This window comes from Panthera leo, chromosome D4 (assembly GCF_018350215.1).
Source record: "Panthera leo isolate Ple1 chromosome D4, P.leo_Ple1_pat1.1, whole genome shotgun sequence".
NCBI classification, from domain to species: Eukaryota; Metazoa; Chordata; class Mammalia; order Carnivora; family Felidae; genus Panthera; species Panthera leo.
In genome coordinates this window covers 49,907,045-49,923,658 of record NC_056691.1, presented here as the reverse complement: position 1 = coordinate 49,923,658, position 16,614 = coordinate 49,907,045, and positions in this window count along the sequence as shown.

Below are 16,614 nucleotides of genomic sequence, written 5' to 3'. Positions count from 1 at the left end.
AGAGAGAGAGAGAGAGAGAGAGAGAAAACACAAGTCAGTGAGGGGCAGAGAGAGAGAGAGCGACAGAGAGAGAGAGAATCCATGACAGGCTCCGGACTCGGAGAAGTCAGCACAGAGCCTGACGTGGGGCTCGAATTCACAAACTGTGAGATCATGACCTTAGCTGAAGTCAGATGCTTAAGCAACTGAGCCCCTGAATTGGCATGTTTAAAATGACTTACCTCATAGGATCACCACTTTCATGTGTGTATTCTTTATGATTTTCTTTGGGGTGACCATATGAGGACACATCTGTCGGACCTCCAACTGTAAGGTGTGTAATGGCTCAAGGCCCCATCTGCTGGCCTTGGAAACCCATCCCCGCATTTTCGTGAGGCCACGTGTCCCCTGGACTGCTGCCAGTCAGTGGCTGCGTGTGGCTGGGACACAAAGCACACCTGTGCTGGGAGATGCCAGGCTCTGCTCCTGAGCACCTGACTCAAGAGCTCCCTCACCTGCCTCACCTATCTTTTTTCGGAACTGCAAGGCATTCCTCCTTTGTGTTTCTCCTCCACTTAGGGTCATACCTGTAGAACCAGCCTCTCACCCCCCTCCTTTTCATTTTCTCTCACTAGCGTGACCCACGTCTTGGCTACTGCTTCTTGATGACCCAGATTGATACACAGCCTATTTTTGGTATCATAAGAAATTCAGCCTCCATCCATGGAAGAAAATAGAAAGTTGGGCCTGGTTTACTATCACCCAGACAACTGCAACCAGCCCCATAGACTGTTTTCTCCATAGCAAAAACATTCATTCACCTATTTCTTTAAAAAAGTTTTCTCCCCTAAATTACAACCCCCCCCCCACCTAGGATTTGCAGGAGATACACATATATAAAAAGAAGAAAATGAAACTATCCATAATTTTTCCATCCCCCAAATAACTACTGCTTTCAGGTCTTGTCTGTAATATACAAGTAATTCTTAGAAAACAATAACAAACAAACGTTGATACAAAGAACGGTTTAGTGGAGGAGTTGGCAAACGTTTTCTGGAAAGAGCCAGATTGGTGAATGTGTCCAATTTTATTAGCCATACAGACTCGGTTGCCTGATGCCTCTTGACTCTGCCAGATTGGATGAAAGGGGCCATAGACAATATGTAAATGAGAGTGTGGCTGTATTCCAATAAAACTTTATTTAAAAGTCGGGGGGGGGGGGCTGAATTTGGCCTTGGGGCCATCGTTTGCTGAGCCATGATTTAGTGAAAGACAAGATCTTGTAGGAAGACCGAATCTATGGCTGAATGGGGCTATTCAGACCTTACTTAAAATGACCCATCAGAGCCAATAGAAGAAATCTGCTGGAGACTTTTCTGAAGTGGCAGCTCTAGCAGAGGATCCCAGCAGAGCCTGGACAGGAGTGTGCGGCTGCGGGTGTGGCCAGCTTACCTCTGTCCGGGGGGCTCCCCACAGGCAGGCTCCAGGATGTGTGAGAAGCTGCTACTTGTGTGGAACTTTCCCAGAAGGACGAGCCATGGCTTAAAGCAGGACGGGACGAACTACTGATCTGACAGCTACATTGTGGTCTTTTGCTGTTGTCAGGCATGAGTTAAGTAGGTTTCAAACCTTTCTTAATGCACTTCTCTCATTTGTTTTTGTGGCTGCATAAACTTTCATAGCAAATAATGAGTCGGGGCTGCAGCCCAAATGTTATGGAATCTTGATGTATCTGGAGAGGCTGTGGAGTGTGGCTCTGCATTCTAATGGCGTGCTTAACCCGGCGCCGGCTGGGCCCCCCTGGGCTTGTTTTGGCTGGAAGAGGGATTCTGCAGAATGTGAGGGAAACCCACCAGAGAGCCCCTTGGCTTCACTGTCTCCATCCCCTCTCCACGGAAGTGTTTTTCCCTAAGACTTGACAGCTGTTCCTCTTGGGTCAGAGTGAATTTGTCCCTCAGCTAGAATTCTGACTGTGTCTGTCTTGATTTGAGTGTTGAAGGATAAATTCCTACCTAGGAGTCCTGTTTTCAACATCCACACTTGCTACTCCTATTTGTCCACGGAAATCAACACTGAATGCCTATTCTCCAGTCCATCTGCTGGGATGGCAGGGTGCCTGATTCTTGGCAGGGTGGGAAGTGCTCCAAAGGGCTGGGGTTTCAGGGCACTGTATTTGGAGGGATGGCCTTGAGGGATGGGGAAGCGAGTGAGGTGGAAGGAGAAGAGCTGTGGGAAGCTGCTTTTTTCTTGCGTTGCCTCCCGTCTCAGGCTTCTGGCCCCTTATATCGACAGAACTTGGCTTACCCTCTAGGGATCAGGCCCTATAGAAAACCTAGACATGCTTTGCTTGTCTGCATGGGGAAGGTGTAGGAATCTGGCTTCAACACTGTCCCCAACCACAAACGTCTAGAGGAGTCATCCCCCAAGATAGATCATAGTTAAGTGGAAAAAGCAGATTACAAAATCATAGCAGAGTGTTACCCTAGACAATGTGTGTGTGTGTGTATGTGTGTGTGTGTGTTTGCAGCATGCATGTACACACACTGTTAGCGTTTCTCTGGGTGGGTGGTAGGATTATGTGTGATTTTTATTTTTCATTTCTTTTTTTAATCTGCTTTTGTATTTTTCTGTATTATAGATATATGGATGATTTTTTTAAAGGAAAGCAGAACAAAAATAGCTTCAGAATATTCTGTTTAGGAAAAAGACCTTCATGAAAAGACCTAACTGCTCGCTGAGAAAGAATTTCTAAGCCCTCTGTAAAATGACAGTCAACTGGTGCTGGTAAAATTCCAGTTGGGACTTTAGGACACAAGACAAAAGACCTGAAAACAGACGGAATCGTGCGGTGGCTGGAGTGGGGGCGTCAGGTGTGGGTGCATGTGTTGTGAATTCTCGAAAAGCTGGGGAGGAGGTCTGGAGAAGGAGAGCCAGCCCTTTGGAGGACACTCATGGTGTCTGTGTTACCTTCCCTGAGAGGTCTTCAGTTGTCCCCCACCGTCCCCATCCCCAGGCTTCTCTGGAGGACTTGAAGGCTCCCTTTTTTCTGTACCACAGAAGGCTATGCAGGCTGCTCTTGGGGTAGTTTTTCCACTTAGGTGGGTTTCATCCATACATTCCAATCCCTTTCTCACTAAAGCATCAAGGGCATATGCAACTCACCTTCAGTCACATGGTAATGTACACCTATCTGTATGTATGTAATGACATTATCAGACATTTAGGATTTAAAGGAAATCCAACCCAATGCCCTCATTTTCCATAGAGGCTAAGAGGTGAAATGTCTAGCAGAGGACCCATGCTGGACAGAACTGGGATCACAAGTCATATATCTTCACTGACTCTCTCATGTGTCTGTAGAGATTCACTCCCTTGAAATTTTTTTATGTTTTTTTCCCAGCTAGGCTGTGAGTTTCTCATAGGAATGACCTCATTTTATACCTCAGCATCCAATTGTGCGTAGGAAGGGACTAGGCCTGTAACAGGGGTGATTGGGTGAGAGGAAGACGCATGTGACATGCAGAAGATTTCCCCCAAACGCTATAATTTATATCCAATTCCTATTCATTATCTACGTAGTGGGAGAGGTACGTGGGATTCAAAAGACTTGGATTTTAATCTCATTTCAGTGTTTACTACTGAAAAGGATCAGAACATGCCACGCCCAAATATACCACTTTTGTGTAAAGATTATTTTGAGTTGAAGTTAATGGAGAATCAACAGATGCAGGAGGAGTTCTCTGTCCTCTTCTTTTTTTTTTTTTTTAATTTTATTTATTTTTGAGAGAGAGAGAGAGAGAGACAGAGTGTGAGCAGGGAAGGGGCAGAAGGAGAGGGAGACACAGAATCGGAAGCAGGCTCCAGGCTCTGAGCTGTCAGCACAGAGCCCGACGAGGGGCCTGACGAGGGGTTCGAACTCACGAACTACGAGACCCTGACCTGAGCTGAAGTCGGATGCTCAACTGACTGAGCCACCCAGATGCCCCTCTGCCGGCTCCTTAAATTGTCTAAAAGCAGGGTGTAAATTTCCCTTTGTGACAGTGTTCCCCTTCTACACGGAAGAGGAGAGCACTCTTATTACCAGAGATGGAGGGTCGACACTGAGACAAGTCTGTGTAAACAGACCTTACTAAAATAACCCTGATCTTCCATTAGTTCCTCCATACATTTCCTAATCACTTCCCCACAATTTATTGTCTCTTGAAGCCCCTTTCTTTTGTTAACATGGTATATAAAACCCAGAGTCTCACTTCTGTGAACTCCTGTGCATGTACATATTGATAAAAATGATGTGCCTGTTCTCCTGCTAATCTATCTTTTGTTTAATTTGTAGGCTCTTATACATTCACTTTAGAAGACGGAGGAAAAGCTTTTCCTCTCTGATACTTTGCGATCGTGGGCAAATTGTTAAACCCTCAGCCTCAGTTTCTATCTGTAAAATGGAGAGATTAATATCTACTTGAAGGTTTATTAGAAATAGAAGTAAAAGCACACTTCACAGAGCCTGACACATATTGGACACAGTACTTATTAGATCTTTCTCAACCTCTTTCTAGGAGAAAGCACATCCGTCCTAAGAAGAAGGCTGGTTCATAATCACGAGGGTATGCATTGCCTATGCAATTGAAGCAATTGGAAGTTGAAGGAAGGGTCAAGTTTTTGACCCTGAAAATGTGTCTGTGTATAGCAAATCAACAGAGGAGTTCATGTTCACAGAGCAGTGTTCACATATCCAAAAGGTGGAAGCAATTCAAGTGTCCATAGACAGACACATAGATAAGCAAAATGGGGGATATGTCTACAATGGAATATGTTTCAGTCATAAAAAGGAGGGGAATTCTGACACTTGCTACAACATGGATGAACCTTGAAGATATCATGCTAAGTGAAATAAACCAGTAACAAAAGGCAAATACTATGCAATTCTACTCACATGAGGTAATTAGACTAGTCAAAACTACAGAAACAGAAAGCTGACTGATTTGACAGAGGCTGGGGGCAGGAAGAACAAGGAGTTGTTGTTTAATGAATGCAGACTTTCAGTTTTGCGAGGTGAAAAAATTCTGGAGATTGCTGCACAACAATGTGAATATACTTAACACTACTGAACTATACACTCAAAAATGGTTAACATGGTAAATTTTATATGTGTATCACAATTACAAATAAAAAAGAGTCCAGGAACAGTAAATATTTTATTGCAGCAGCACATAAAACCACATCTTTTCTTTCTGAGTCCAACTTGCGAATCGGAAGCCATTTCTGTGGAGGCAGAACTCCATCCATGATGCAACAGGTGAGGAATAGCTTCATAATTTTCAGATTAGCAGACTTTCTCTGCTAATGTCTCACTAATTACCATGTAGACTTAGCATTGAACCATAATTATTATCAGTTAATTAGACCTTAAAATGTATCTTTGATAACACCTCTGGCATTTAATTATGTAACTGGTAACTTATGAATGTTATTAAGGGGATATATGACTACACTAACGTGTAATTAGATCTCGTTTTTGTTTCTTGATATCATATTGATTCTGATAATAGGGTTGGAGTTTTTACAGCTTATATGAAAATGGTCATATTAAATTGATAGTCTATAAAACAAATGCACATGTTAGCAAATATTTAATAAGCATATTAAAAGAAAGAGTCTGTGGGAGAAAGAAAAGTGGAGATTATTCTTGGTATCATTTTAAAAAGTTCATAGCAAATACATTGCCTGTTTTCAAGGCCACTTTCTGCCTAAAAACAAATAGCATTCAAGAATTTATGTAATAAAAGAAATTAGTTCCTACTGTTGGAAAACAGAAAAAAAAAAACCTACCAAACTGCTTTCAATATTGTGAGAGTAACAAATACGTGTCCCCAAAGCTTTATGCACCTCGACTCATTTTTTGAATGTCCTATTGTCATTTAGGAAATGTGCAGCAATCTTTTTGTAAAATGAAGAATCTCTTTTTAAAATAATGTGGCTAATTTCCTCTCTTTGTGGGAGAATTAAAGTCAGCTAAAAATCAGATTGTCTAGTTAGATTTTCTGGTAGATTCTAAGCCCCTTGAAGGCAATGTTCTGTCCCTTTTACATCTTATTATCATTTACAATTCCTAATGTGGTGGTTTGCACAGCATAGGTATTTTTTTCAGCTTTATTGAGGTATAGCTGACAAATAAAATTGTTAGATATTTAAAGTATACATCGTGATGATTTGAGATACATACACGTCGTGAGAGGGTTCCTCTCATCTAGTTAATTAACGCATCCACTTCCTCACATATTTATCTTGTTTTGTTTGTGTGTGAGAACACTTAAGGTTTACTCTCTTAGCAAATTTCAATTAGACAATACAATGTTAATGAACTTTTGTCATCATGTTATCCATTAGCTCTTCAGAGATGTTATTCATCTTATAGCTGAAAGTTTGTACCCTTTTGCCAACCTCTTCCTATTTCCCCATCCCGGCAGGCCCTGGCAACCACTTTTCTACTCTCTATGTCTTTGAGTTTGGCTCTACATACGAGTTTGATTCTACGTATCAATGATACCATGCAGTATTTGTCTTTGTGTTATCTCACTTAGCATAATGTTCTTAAAGTTCATTCATGTTGTCATAAATGGCAGGCTGTCCTTCTTTCTCAAGGCTGAATAATATTCCATTGTGTGTATATACCACATGTACTTTTCCCATTCACCTGTTGTTGGACACTTAGGTTGTTTCTATATCCTGGCTATTGTGAATAGTGCTGCCATGAACACAAGAGTGAGATATTACAATATTCTGTTTTCATTTCCTTTGGATATATACCAGAAGTGGGATTGCTGGATCATATGGTATGAATATTCATTGCCTGTTGAGTAAGAGAAATTGGAGGGAATTAAAGAAACTCTGCTATATCTGCTTTCTCTCCAAAATGTGGATGATGAAACATGCCTTAGGAAAACAAGTAAAGATTCTGATGTGGAAAGGGTACTCAGAGCCTGGTGAACTGATGGATACTTAGTCACAGAGGAGATTGTGGGATTTAGAATAAATCTAAAACAAATAGATGGATTGGTTGATTTATATAGTTTTAACTCCATATCCTGATTTGTAATAAAAATGTAATAAATTAGCTGGGATTGTGGGTACTATTTGACATGTAACATAGAGTAAAAGTTATTATCAGAGATAAAGTTTTCTCCAAGTGACCCATCTGTATGAACAAACTTCTAATTACCAAACATTTGCTCTTCGTATTGCCCTGTGAATTGCCCTCTTCTTCTTTCATGCCCCAAGCCTCTATCCAATTCTTTAGCTCAGGATAGTATATATAATTCCTTTGATCTTTCTGTCTTTGAACCTCTCATGCATGTGGGGTTCCCACGCACACAAAATTAAATTTGGTTTTCTCCTGTTAATCTGTCTTATGTTAATTTGATTATTAAACCATCCAAAGAATCATGAAGAGTAAAAGAGAAAATTCTCCTCCCCAACATCTCCAAACCAAACATCCGTGTGCATGATCTAGACAGGAAATGTGAAGTTTCAATCTAGAGACCATCTGAGCATGTTAATTTGTAGCAGAATGACTTTACTGTTTAATAGCAAGTAATCCATTTCTGAGAAACCATTGCAGGCAATTGGTCCAATTGAACTTCGCCTTTAACATTTTACTATGATTTGTGTGATTAGGCCACTGGAGGAAGTGGTTTTCAATAGCATGATTAAAGCACTTTGAGGAAATAATTTCTGTCTTCAAGCACCTTGCGTACATTTTTGTTTTCAAGTGTTTGTCCTTTCTCATTAAGAGGGAGAGGCAGGAAATGGAGAAATATTGACTTTTAAACGTTGTCTTGGATTGGAAAAGAAAGATCAAAAAATAGCAGAGTCAAAGTCAGGTCTTTAGCAGACCTGTGCAGCATAGTTTCTTGTCTGATGAATCCTGGAACTTGAGGTATAATTAATTCAGCATTCTGCAGATTTGAGAATTTCACCCCTTTACCAAGGATTTTTTTTTTTTAAATTGAGGACACTGATTAACTTTTAAATTTACTAAGCAAGGACATATTAAAATACAAACAAACATGACCACCACCTACTAAGAATCAGTTTTATAAAAGAAGAGACATTTTAATGTCAGAAATAGAGAAAGGAGTTAATTTTATAATAATGGACTATTTTATCCAAGAAAATACAGTTGTTGCATTAGTCTCAAATTGCCAGGAGGTGAAATTGGGTCACGGACGAGGGACAGAGTTCCCGGTTCAGATGACTTTCTCAAATCCAGCTCACACTAATTTTACGCCAAAAATATTCGACTCTCTTTCTGTATGTGCCACGGTGCCTGAAATTATGTCCGGAGGTCCCCAAATAGTGTCCAAAATCAATAAAATTTATAGCCAGTATGGATTGTTCCACATTTTGGGGAGTAGGAAGGAGTGTTGTCAAAATGTAGTAGACGTGGTGAGATTTGCAAACCTCAGAGTCATCATTCTGAACTCTTCCTGCCCTTTCCAATTTATTTTGAGAAACAGAATCTTGTGCCCCTTCCCTACGGTGCTTTACATCTCAACCAAAAGGAAAAGAAGAAAAGTTCTTTATGGAGAGAGTAGGTTGTGGGTGACCTATCTGAGTTCACCGGCTCACTGAACAGTGATTAACATTTAAAATGTATGCAAACTAGACTCCTAATTAAAGTCCAATAATGTAAGACTTTGAACCTATTCACTGCCTTTGGAAATAATCACAGATGCTGGCTGCTTATCATGAAAAAGTCATTATGGTAAATGACCAACTCCCCCACCTTCTCCTTTCCATCAAGTGCAAAAGTGATTCTCCATTGCAGGGATTTGCAAATGGTGCATGTTGCAGAGTCAAATGTCTCCTGGTGGCTGTAATTGTGATGCAAATTATCTTGGTTACAGGAAGAATGAAATTTATAGAGCTCCTGTCATATGTGAATTTGCAAGCATGTACCAAATTTGAAGAGGGTGGACACTCATGTTGATCTGAGGGGACCTCGAGAACTCTTGATGGCAATTTGGACATGGCAGTGATGAAGGATGAATGACCTTCCTCCCACTCTCTATTCTTCCTCGCTTGCTTTGCTGATTCTTTTGTGGGAGGATGGATAGGAGACACAGAGAGGGAATTGAAAAAGAATGATGAAATCAAAAATAGGTCAGAAGAAAGAAATACTCAGGAACCAAATATTAGTTGCAGATCTGAAGAACTAAAGTTGATTTGTTTGTCAAAGGTAAGGAATGCAGGTAAGAATCAAACTCAGCCGCAGAAGAGAAAAAAGGGAAAAGTGAGAATCAACATTTATTGTGCACTTGCTATGGGCCGGAGATGCCAGTGGGTGTTAACCGTTTTTTCATTTGACTTGTATGATAGCCTGATGAACTAGGCTGTATGATTTTACAGGTGAGGAGTCTGGGGTTCAGAAAGTTGGTGTACATGACGAATAAGGTTCTAATGCCTCAGAGCTAAACCTCAACTCTAAGTCCATCTGATTTGAAAAATTCCTGGCCTTCCCCAGGTCCATGTTGCCTCTCAAAATTACTGAAAAATACACCTTCAGAAATGAAATTCCAGGAAATGTGATTTCAGAGCTGGGGTTTCACTCTCTTATTCACCTGGCCTTCAATACCACAGAGACAATGTGGCTCCTGTGACTGTTTGTGGCAGATGCAGTTGCTGCTGTGACCAATGCATTGTGGTCCTGGGATGGAATGTGATAGAATGTGTAACTACTGAAGGAGCTCTGGGGAGCTCTTCCGTTTGCTTCGTCAAGCCCTCTTACCGTACTCTGTGTGGTAGATGTGGGTGGGTAATTTAATGTTTACTTGCTTGAAGCAAATATTGATATGTAGTCGGCAAATGAAATCATTTTCACCTTTAGTAAATTATTTATTTGATGGAGACATTTAGAGAATACAAGTTGTCTCTTTGAAGATTTATGAATAGGAAAAGTGATGACGAGCTGTGAAAGAATAAATTTTTCCCTCTATTCTTCTCTTTTTCTTTGGTCTGGCAGGCTTTCCCAAATATTTGTGAGGCTCAGGACTGAGTACAAATAGAGGCCTAGATATGTCTATTTATTTATTTATTTATTTATTTATTTATTTATTATTTTAGAGAGAGAAAGAGTGTGTGTGTGTATGTATGAGCAGGGAAGAGAGGCAAAGGGAGAGAGAGAGAATCTTAAGCAGATGTCAGGCTTGATCCCATGACCCTGGGATCATGACCTGAGCTGAAATCAAGAGTCAGACGCTGAACCGGCTGAGCCACTCAGGTGCCCCCACGTGGCTAAATATTTAAGGCTGTAGGGGCATCTGGGTGGCTCAGTCGGTTGAGTGTCTGATTCTTGATTTTGCCTTGGGTCATGATCTTACCGTTTGTGAGTTGGAACCTCTAATCGGCCTCTGCACTGACAGCGCAGAGCCTTCTCGGGATTCTATCCCTTTGTCTCTGCCCCTTTCCTGCTTGAGCTCTCTCTTTCTCTCTCTCTCAAGATAAACAAACATAAAAAAGATAAATATTTTAAATTTTCAATCTATCTCGCAAACGATTAAATATGTTCCATCATCCTATTTTACAAATATGTCTATGACACGGAAGACTCTGCCGTGCTCCACTGTAGAGTGGGTGAGTACAAGGAGGGCAGGCCCCGATCTTGGACCGCAGTCCACCCTCTTCTCCCACGCTCACGTGTTCCTGCACTGTAACAGGCCTGAGAGGCACCCGTGAGGACATCCCGGGCTACATGTGCGAGCTCTTCCACAAGCTCCAGAACAGTTACCCTGTCTGTATTCACCCCGGAGGCTTAGGACTGTGCATCCTGGGGGCGCAATAAGAGGGAAGCCATCTGGCTTTGGTGGGCGTGTCTTCTCGGCCTTAAAGACTTCTCATCTCAGGGAAAGGGTGTGGCTGGAGAAGGACCCTGGGGTGGTGTCTTTTAAGCCTGGGACCCATGGCAGGCGCCTCTCGCTGGGTCTAAGAGTGAATGGGAGACAGGAGTTGCAATTTGTCCCAGGGAAAACATTCTTCAACGTTAACATAGATTTTTATGTATTTTTAGCGTATCAATTCTTCAATATTAAAATAATTTCCGTTTAGCAATTTTTTTTTTTTTTTTTTTTTTTTTTACAAAACTAAACGAGCTAGTATTACCTGAATATGACTATAGAGCTCTTTGCACTCACAAGAAGTGGAAAGATCACCAACTGGCTTTTCCAGATCTTATGTCTTATTTGTAGAAGAGTCTGCCAGGGAGAAAATTGTTGATGTGTGTACCCAACAACTTTAATCTTGAAGGTATTGGAAGAAAATGAGCACAGAATCCATAAAGGCCATTTTCAGAGAGACACTTTTCTGATTCCAGCCGCATTCTAATTAATATCACAGAGCGTCAGCAAACTAAGTAAGGAGCAATTATTAGCTATCAGATTCTGGGTTTGGGAGAGAAATGATGGTATATTGTGCATAATTTTTGCATCATTAAAAATTAAATCCCATAAGCATAATGACTCAAACATCAGGGCCTGACAGTATCTGCAGATGATAAACTATGGTATGTAAAAAAACAATTTACTAGGTAATGGTGCAATATTTTCTGTATTTAGACAGACTTACCCCCCTCTCCCCCAAAAAAGAGGCAAATGGTATTTTATATCAAATTATTTCTGAGCAGAAGTTAGCAAAAGAGTAAGGATAGTTTCTGAACAATATTTTCTTTTACATACAAATCCATGGACGTATACGATAGGCTGTTGGATAGGAAACATTCAGTTTTTCTATTTTATAGAAGCTAATTTAAGGAAGAACATGGATTTCATTGACAAATAGACCCATGTCTGAATCTTAGGTTCACAACCTTACTTACTGTGAACTTGAGTAGGTTTCTTAATCTCACACATCTTCAGTTTCAATGCCTACCAAATTAGATGCTCATCTTACCTAATGGGGTTTTTGTGGAAATTAAATAAGATAACATAGTTAAAACTTCAGGCTGGGTCCAGTACATAGTAGACATTTAATAAACGTTAGTTCATTTCTTCCTTCTTTTTTTTCTATGTTGTTGAGTTCTTTCTCAAAGGAGAGTATCTTAAAATAAGAATGTGTTATGACAGCAGAAAGTCATGCTCACGGGCTGAATCACAATAGGGGGAAAACTGCAGATTGAAATCTCCCAGGACCTCCTGAAGGCCCATCTGTGAGATCTCTGCGCGCGAAGCCAGTGACCAATGCATGCACAGCCAACTCTATGGAGGCTGCTAAGATTTCCAGGAGGTGGGAGAATGACTGGCATTTGTGTCTCTTGGTTTGCTTTTCCCAGTGGACTTGTCATGGTTCCCTCAGTGATGATTTTAAGACTTCAAGGAAATAACATGTAGCTTATGTCTGAGAGCACCCAGATTGTTAGGGCATGTGCTCATGAGAACAAGACCATGGATTTGATCTTGTTTCAGTCCCAGCCCACCTTTCTTATCTCTGATCGGCCATCTCACAAATGTGCACTCTGGATCCAAGCTGGGACTAGAAGAGAGACTGTGGGTAGTCACTATATTAACTGGCAAGAAGATGGCTTCCATTCTTGAATGGCACCTGTGGCTTCTGTGACCCAAGGAACTGATGTGTCCTCTACCTTCTTCAGGGTTTCTTACTGTAAATTGGGTTAGACATCTTTGTCTTACTCAAATTCTTCCTGTAAATTCCCTACTCAACTCAAACTACCTGCACAGTGCAGTGTCACTAATAATTTTGCACCTGGTCCCCACCTGTCATATGGTAGTGTGTAAAAAGCGCCTGTCTTCCCACTCTGTGGGGACATGCCTTGGTGTAGTGGAAATTACTGAGGCCATTCCTATTCTGTCACTAATTAACTATGAGGACTTGGGTTATTCAACTTCTCTGGAGCTCAATTTCCTCATCTGCAAAATGGGGATAATAACTCCAAATTTATAGTTATTGTGAGGATTAAAATGAAACAGTATATAAATATTATTTTCTTTTTCTTTCTTTTTAGCTACAACCTAAAGTTCAAATATTGTTTAAAAAATGTTTTAATGTTTATTTATTTTTGAGAGAGAGAGAGAGACAGAGTGTGGGCATGGGAGGGGCAGAGAGAGAGGGAGACACCAAATCTGAAGCAGGGTCCAGACTCTGAGCTGTCAGCACAGAGCCTGACGCAGGGCTCAAACTCACAAATCGTGAGATCATGACCTGAGCCAAAGTCAGATGCTTAACCGACTGAGCCACCCAGGCACCCCTAAAGGTCAAATAATATAATGAAGTGTGCTGTGGTTTAGTCATGAGGTAATTAAAGAAGTTTTGTAATGGGTATACAGAATTTCTCTGTAGCTTCCCAGACACTTTATATATTTGAATGATTTCCTACATTTTTTTGTGGTCTGTTGAAAGGTCCTCTAATCTTTTCAAGCAATCTATATACATTCATTCTGTGTTTATTTTAAAAACATTTCTTCTTGGGTCCCTGGGTGGCTCAGTCGTTAAACATCTGACCTGGGCTCAGGTCATGATCTGTTTGTGAGTTTGAGTCCCATATCGGGTGAGCCCCCCATAGGGTGAGCTGGAGCCCCTCTTCAGGTGACCTCAAGCCCCTCTCTGGGTGAACAGTAGCCCCACTTTGGGTGAGTCCTGCTTCTCTCTCTCTCTCTCTCTCTTCCTCCTGGGATTCCCTCTTTCTCTCTCTGCCCCTCGCTCACTTATGCCCTCTTTCTCAAAAAATTTTTTTCTTCTTTTGATTCGTAAAGGGAAATGTGTTCAGTCCACCGTCTTGAAACGGGAAGTCCTAAGCTTACACATGTTTTTAACATCTGAGTTTTCTTCCTTTCACTCAAGTGGCCTCTCAGTTAGGAGGGATGCCCATAGCAGCAGTAGCAGGGCAGTGTGGTACTGAGAAGGAATCATTCAAACTTTTGTGTATACATTATGAGGTGGAAAGAAATATAGAAAAAATATACATCAAAGTGGAATGAAGAGAGATCAGAAATAATAAAATAGTTCCTTCCAGGTAGTCAAGATTTGACAGAAGCCTCAGGGGTTTCCAAAGAAGTAACAATAAACATGAAGAGGAAGAACATTGGCTTGACATTCAGGGGATCTAAACTTCTTCTCAGTTCTGCAGTTCCTGCTTTGTAAATTGGCCAACTTGTATCAGCTCTCTTGGGCTTGGTTCCATTTTCTTCAAATGGTGGTGGAAGGCCATTACACAAATGGTTTCCACTGTCTCTTTAAAGTCTCAAAACAATTAAGGTCAACACCTAATTCATCACGTGTCTGGGGAATATAAACTGGAGATTTAAAAATAGAATTTTGTGGAAAAAGCAGATGATAAATCCATGATATGAGGATTCTATTTTAAGAAGAGGGATGGAGAGTGAAACTCTAGGAACCGAAGATGCCATAACATTTTAGTAGGAATATTAATACAGAAATATTAAACTGTGAAGCTTTAGGTTCTGTGTGACCTAACTGTAGGAAAAGAGATCTGTCACACTGAACAATTTAAAAATATTTATATAGAAAGTGTGTCCATTTGAACAGTGTCTGTTTGCCTTACCATCTTGGCGGTAATAAGGTAGATCTAAACAAATAGATTTTTAAAAAATGAGTGTAACTCACCGAATACACACACAGACACACACACAGACACACACACACACACACACACGGCTGCAGAAGCTATCACTGAATATCCATAACCTAATATGGCTTGTCCATACAGAGAGTGTGCCTAAGTGCCTTATCAAACAATAGATTATACAAAAAAAATTTAGAGTGTTTTTTCAGTGAAACAAGATTAGACATAAGGACACAATGCCTTAGATCTTTAAATATCTCCTATCCCTTTGCGTCTTTGAAGTTTTGTTTTTGTATTATAACATTAATGGAGAGAGTAGAACAGAAAGAGGAATATGACTCAAGTTTATTCTTTCTTGCTGTGAGTGAGAAAATAGCAGCTTTCAAAAGGTAACAGCCAAGGCATTTGGATAGGAGAGAACATAAAACATTGATGACTGGGATAAATGGAGATTTCATTAATTTTTTTCACTCAGTGGATATTTATCAAGGGCCCATTATGAACCATAGTCTAAAAGTTTCACAAAGGAAAAGTGATGGGCAAAGAGGAATTTCATGTTTATAAAAGACACATATGACCTGATATGCATTTTTTTAAACCAATACAGGAGATTTCTAGGGAGCAACGGAATAAGTGTGAGCACTGAGGGGTGAAAGTGAGGCTGTGTCACGGGGTAAGATAAGGGAAAAGAAGGCCAGCTCCAGAAGCCATATGGGGAGAGAACAAGAGATGCAGGAATGTCTTAAAGAAAAATGTCTGAGCATTGGCAAAATAACCCAAAGACAGGCTGGCAGAAGACAGTGGAAAAGAATATGGTTAACATAAAACCATAGTGACAGGACCTAGAGAGTTACTGTGATTATTGCACCTGGAATTAAGGCATTGTGGAAGAGCTAACCGGGGTGATTTTAAAAGTACAGTTGCACAATGTAAGTTGTCAAGAAGGATAAAGAATGAATTTATTCTCAGTAATGAAAGAGCATAACTTTTATCTGTTGTAAATGGGAGAACTTGAAACTATAAAAGGTGAAGGGGAAAGGAATCAGCGTTCCTCCTCCCCACCCCCCTACACCCCCTATATTACGTATGTCACTTGGTCATGAATTATCTCATTAATCCTGACAACTCTGGGATATCGTACCCATTTTGAATAAAGAGTAAAGTTCCGAAAGTTTAAGTGATCTGCCAAGGTCACGCAATTCCTAAGTGGCAGGGCTGGGATTGAAAAGAAACTGGGTGTATCAGGTAGGGTGCAGCCAGGAGACAGAAACCATGCCAATTAATTTCAGAATTCAGTATTAAACACCGTATGAAAGGTATTAGAGAACTGACAACACACAAAGTGAACATTAAGGTACTACAGACATAGCAGCTGCAGGAAGCAGTGACCAGCCACTGGGCGGGGGGAACAAAGCCAACGAGGATGGAATTATCAAACGTAGAGGCTTGGAGGAAGGGGCCCCGGTCCTGGACCCCGATCTCTGCGGAAGTGCACTGCCGGCTGGTGTTAGTGCGTCTGACAGTGTGCGACGAATGAACTGCAGGGCTGCAGAAACTGCTATCTGGGGTCAGCTGCTGCTGCTGGAGCAAGCTGCTGCTGCGTTGGGGAAGCGGAGCCCCTGGGGTGCCGCTCGCAACAGCTGGGCGCAGACGCGCTGGCACTTCCCTGCCTCCCCCTGAGCGCCCCCTGGTGGCGGAGTCTCCCAGCGGTGGCAAAGGAGAACAGAACCTCGGGGTTCCAGCCACAGTGTCACAGAGACCAGAGTACAAAGATGGGTCTGAAGCAGGGGACAGAGCTTGATGATTGGAACAAAGATATTTCAGGAACCCTTTCAGAGTTTCAATACTTCGCCCCCTGTAACAGTTCTGAAAAGTTTTATGACCGAATTTAACACTGTTTTTGTTGAAAGGGGTGTGAATAGCCACATTTCACTAATTTCTGCAAATTAATGTAAAATCTAAACTACAGAATGGGTTTGGAAGAAATAGAGCTTCAGAATTTTCACGTGTCTGCAGAACTGCATTAACTGGGTCTTCAACGATAA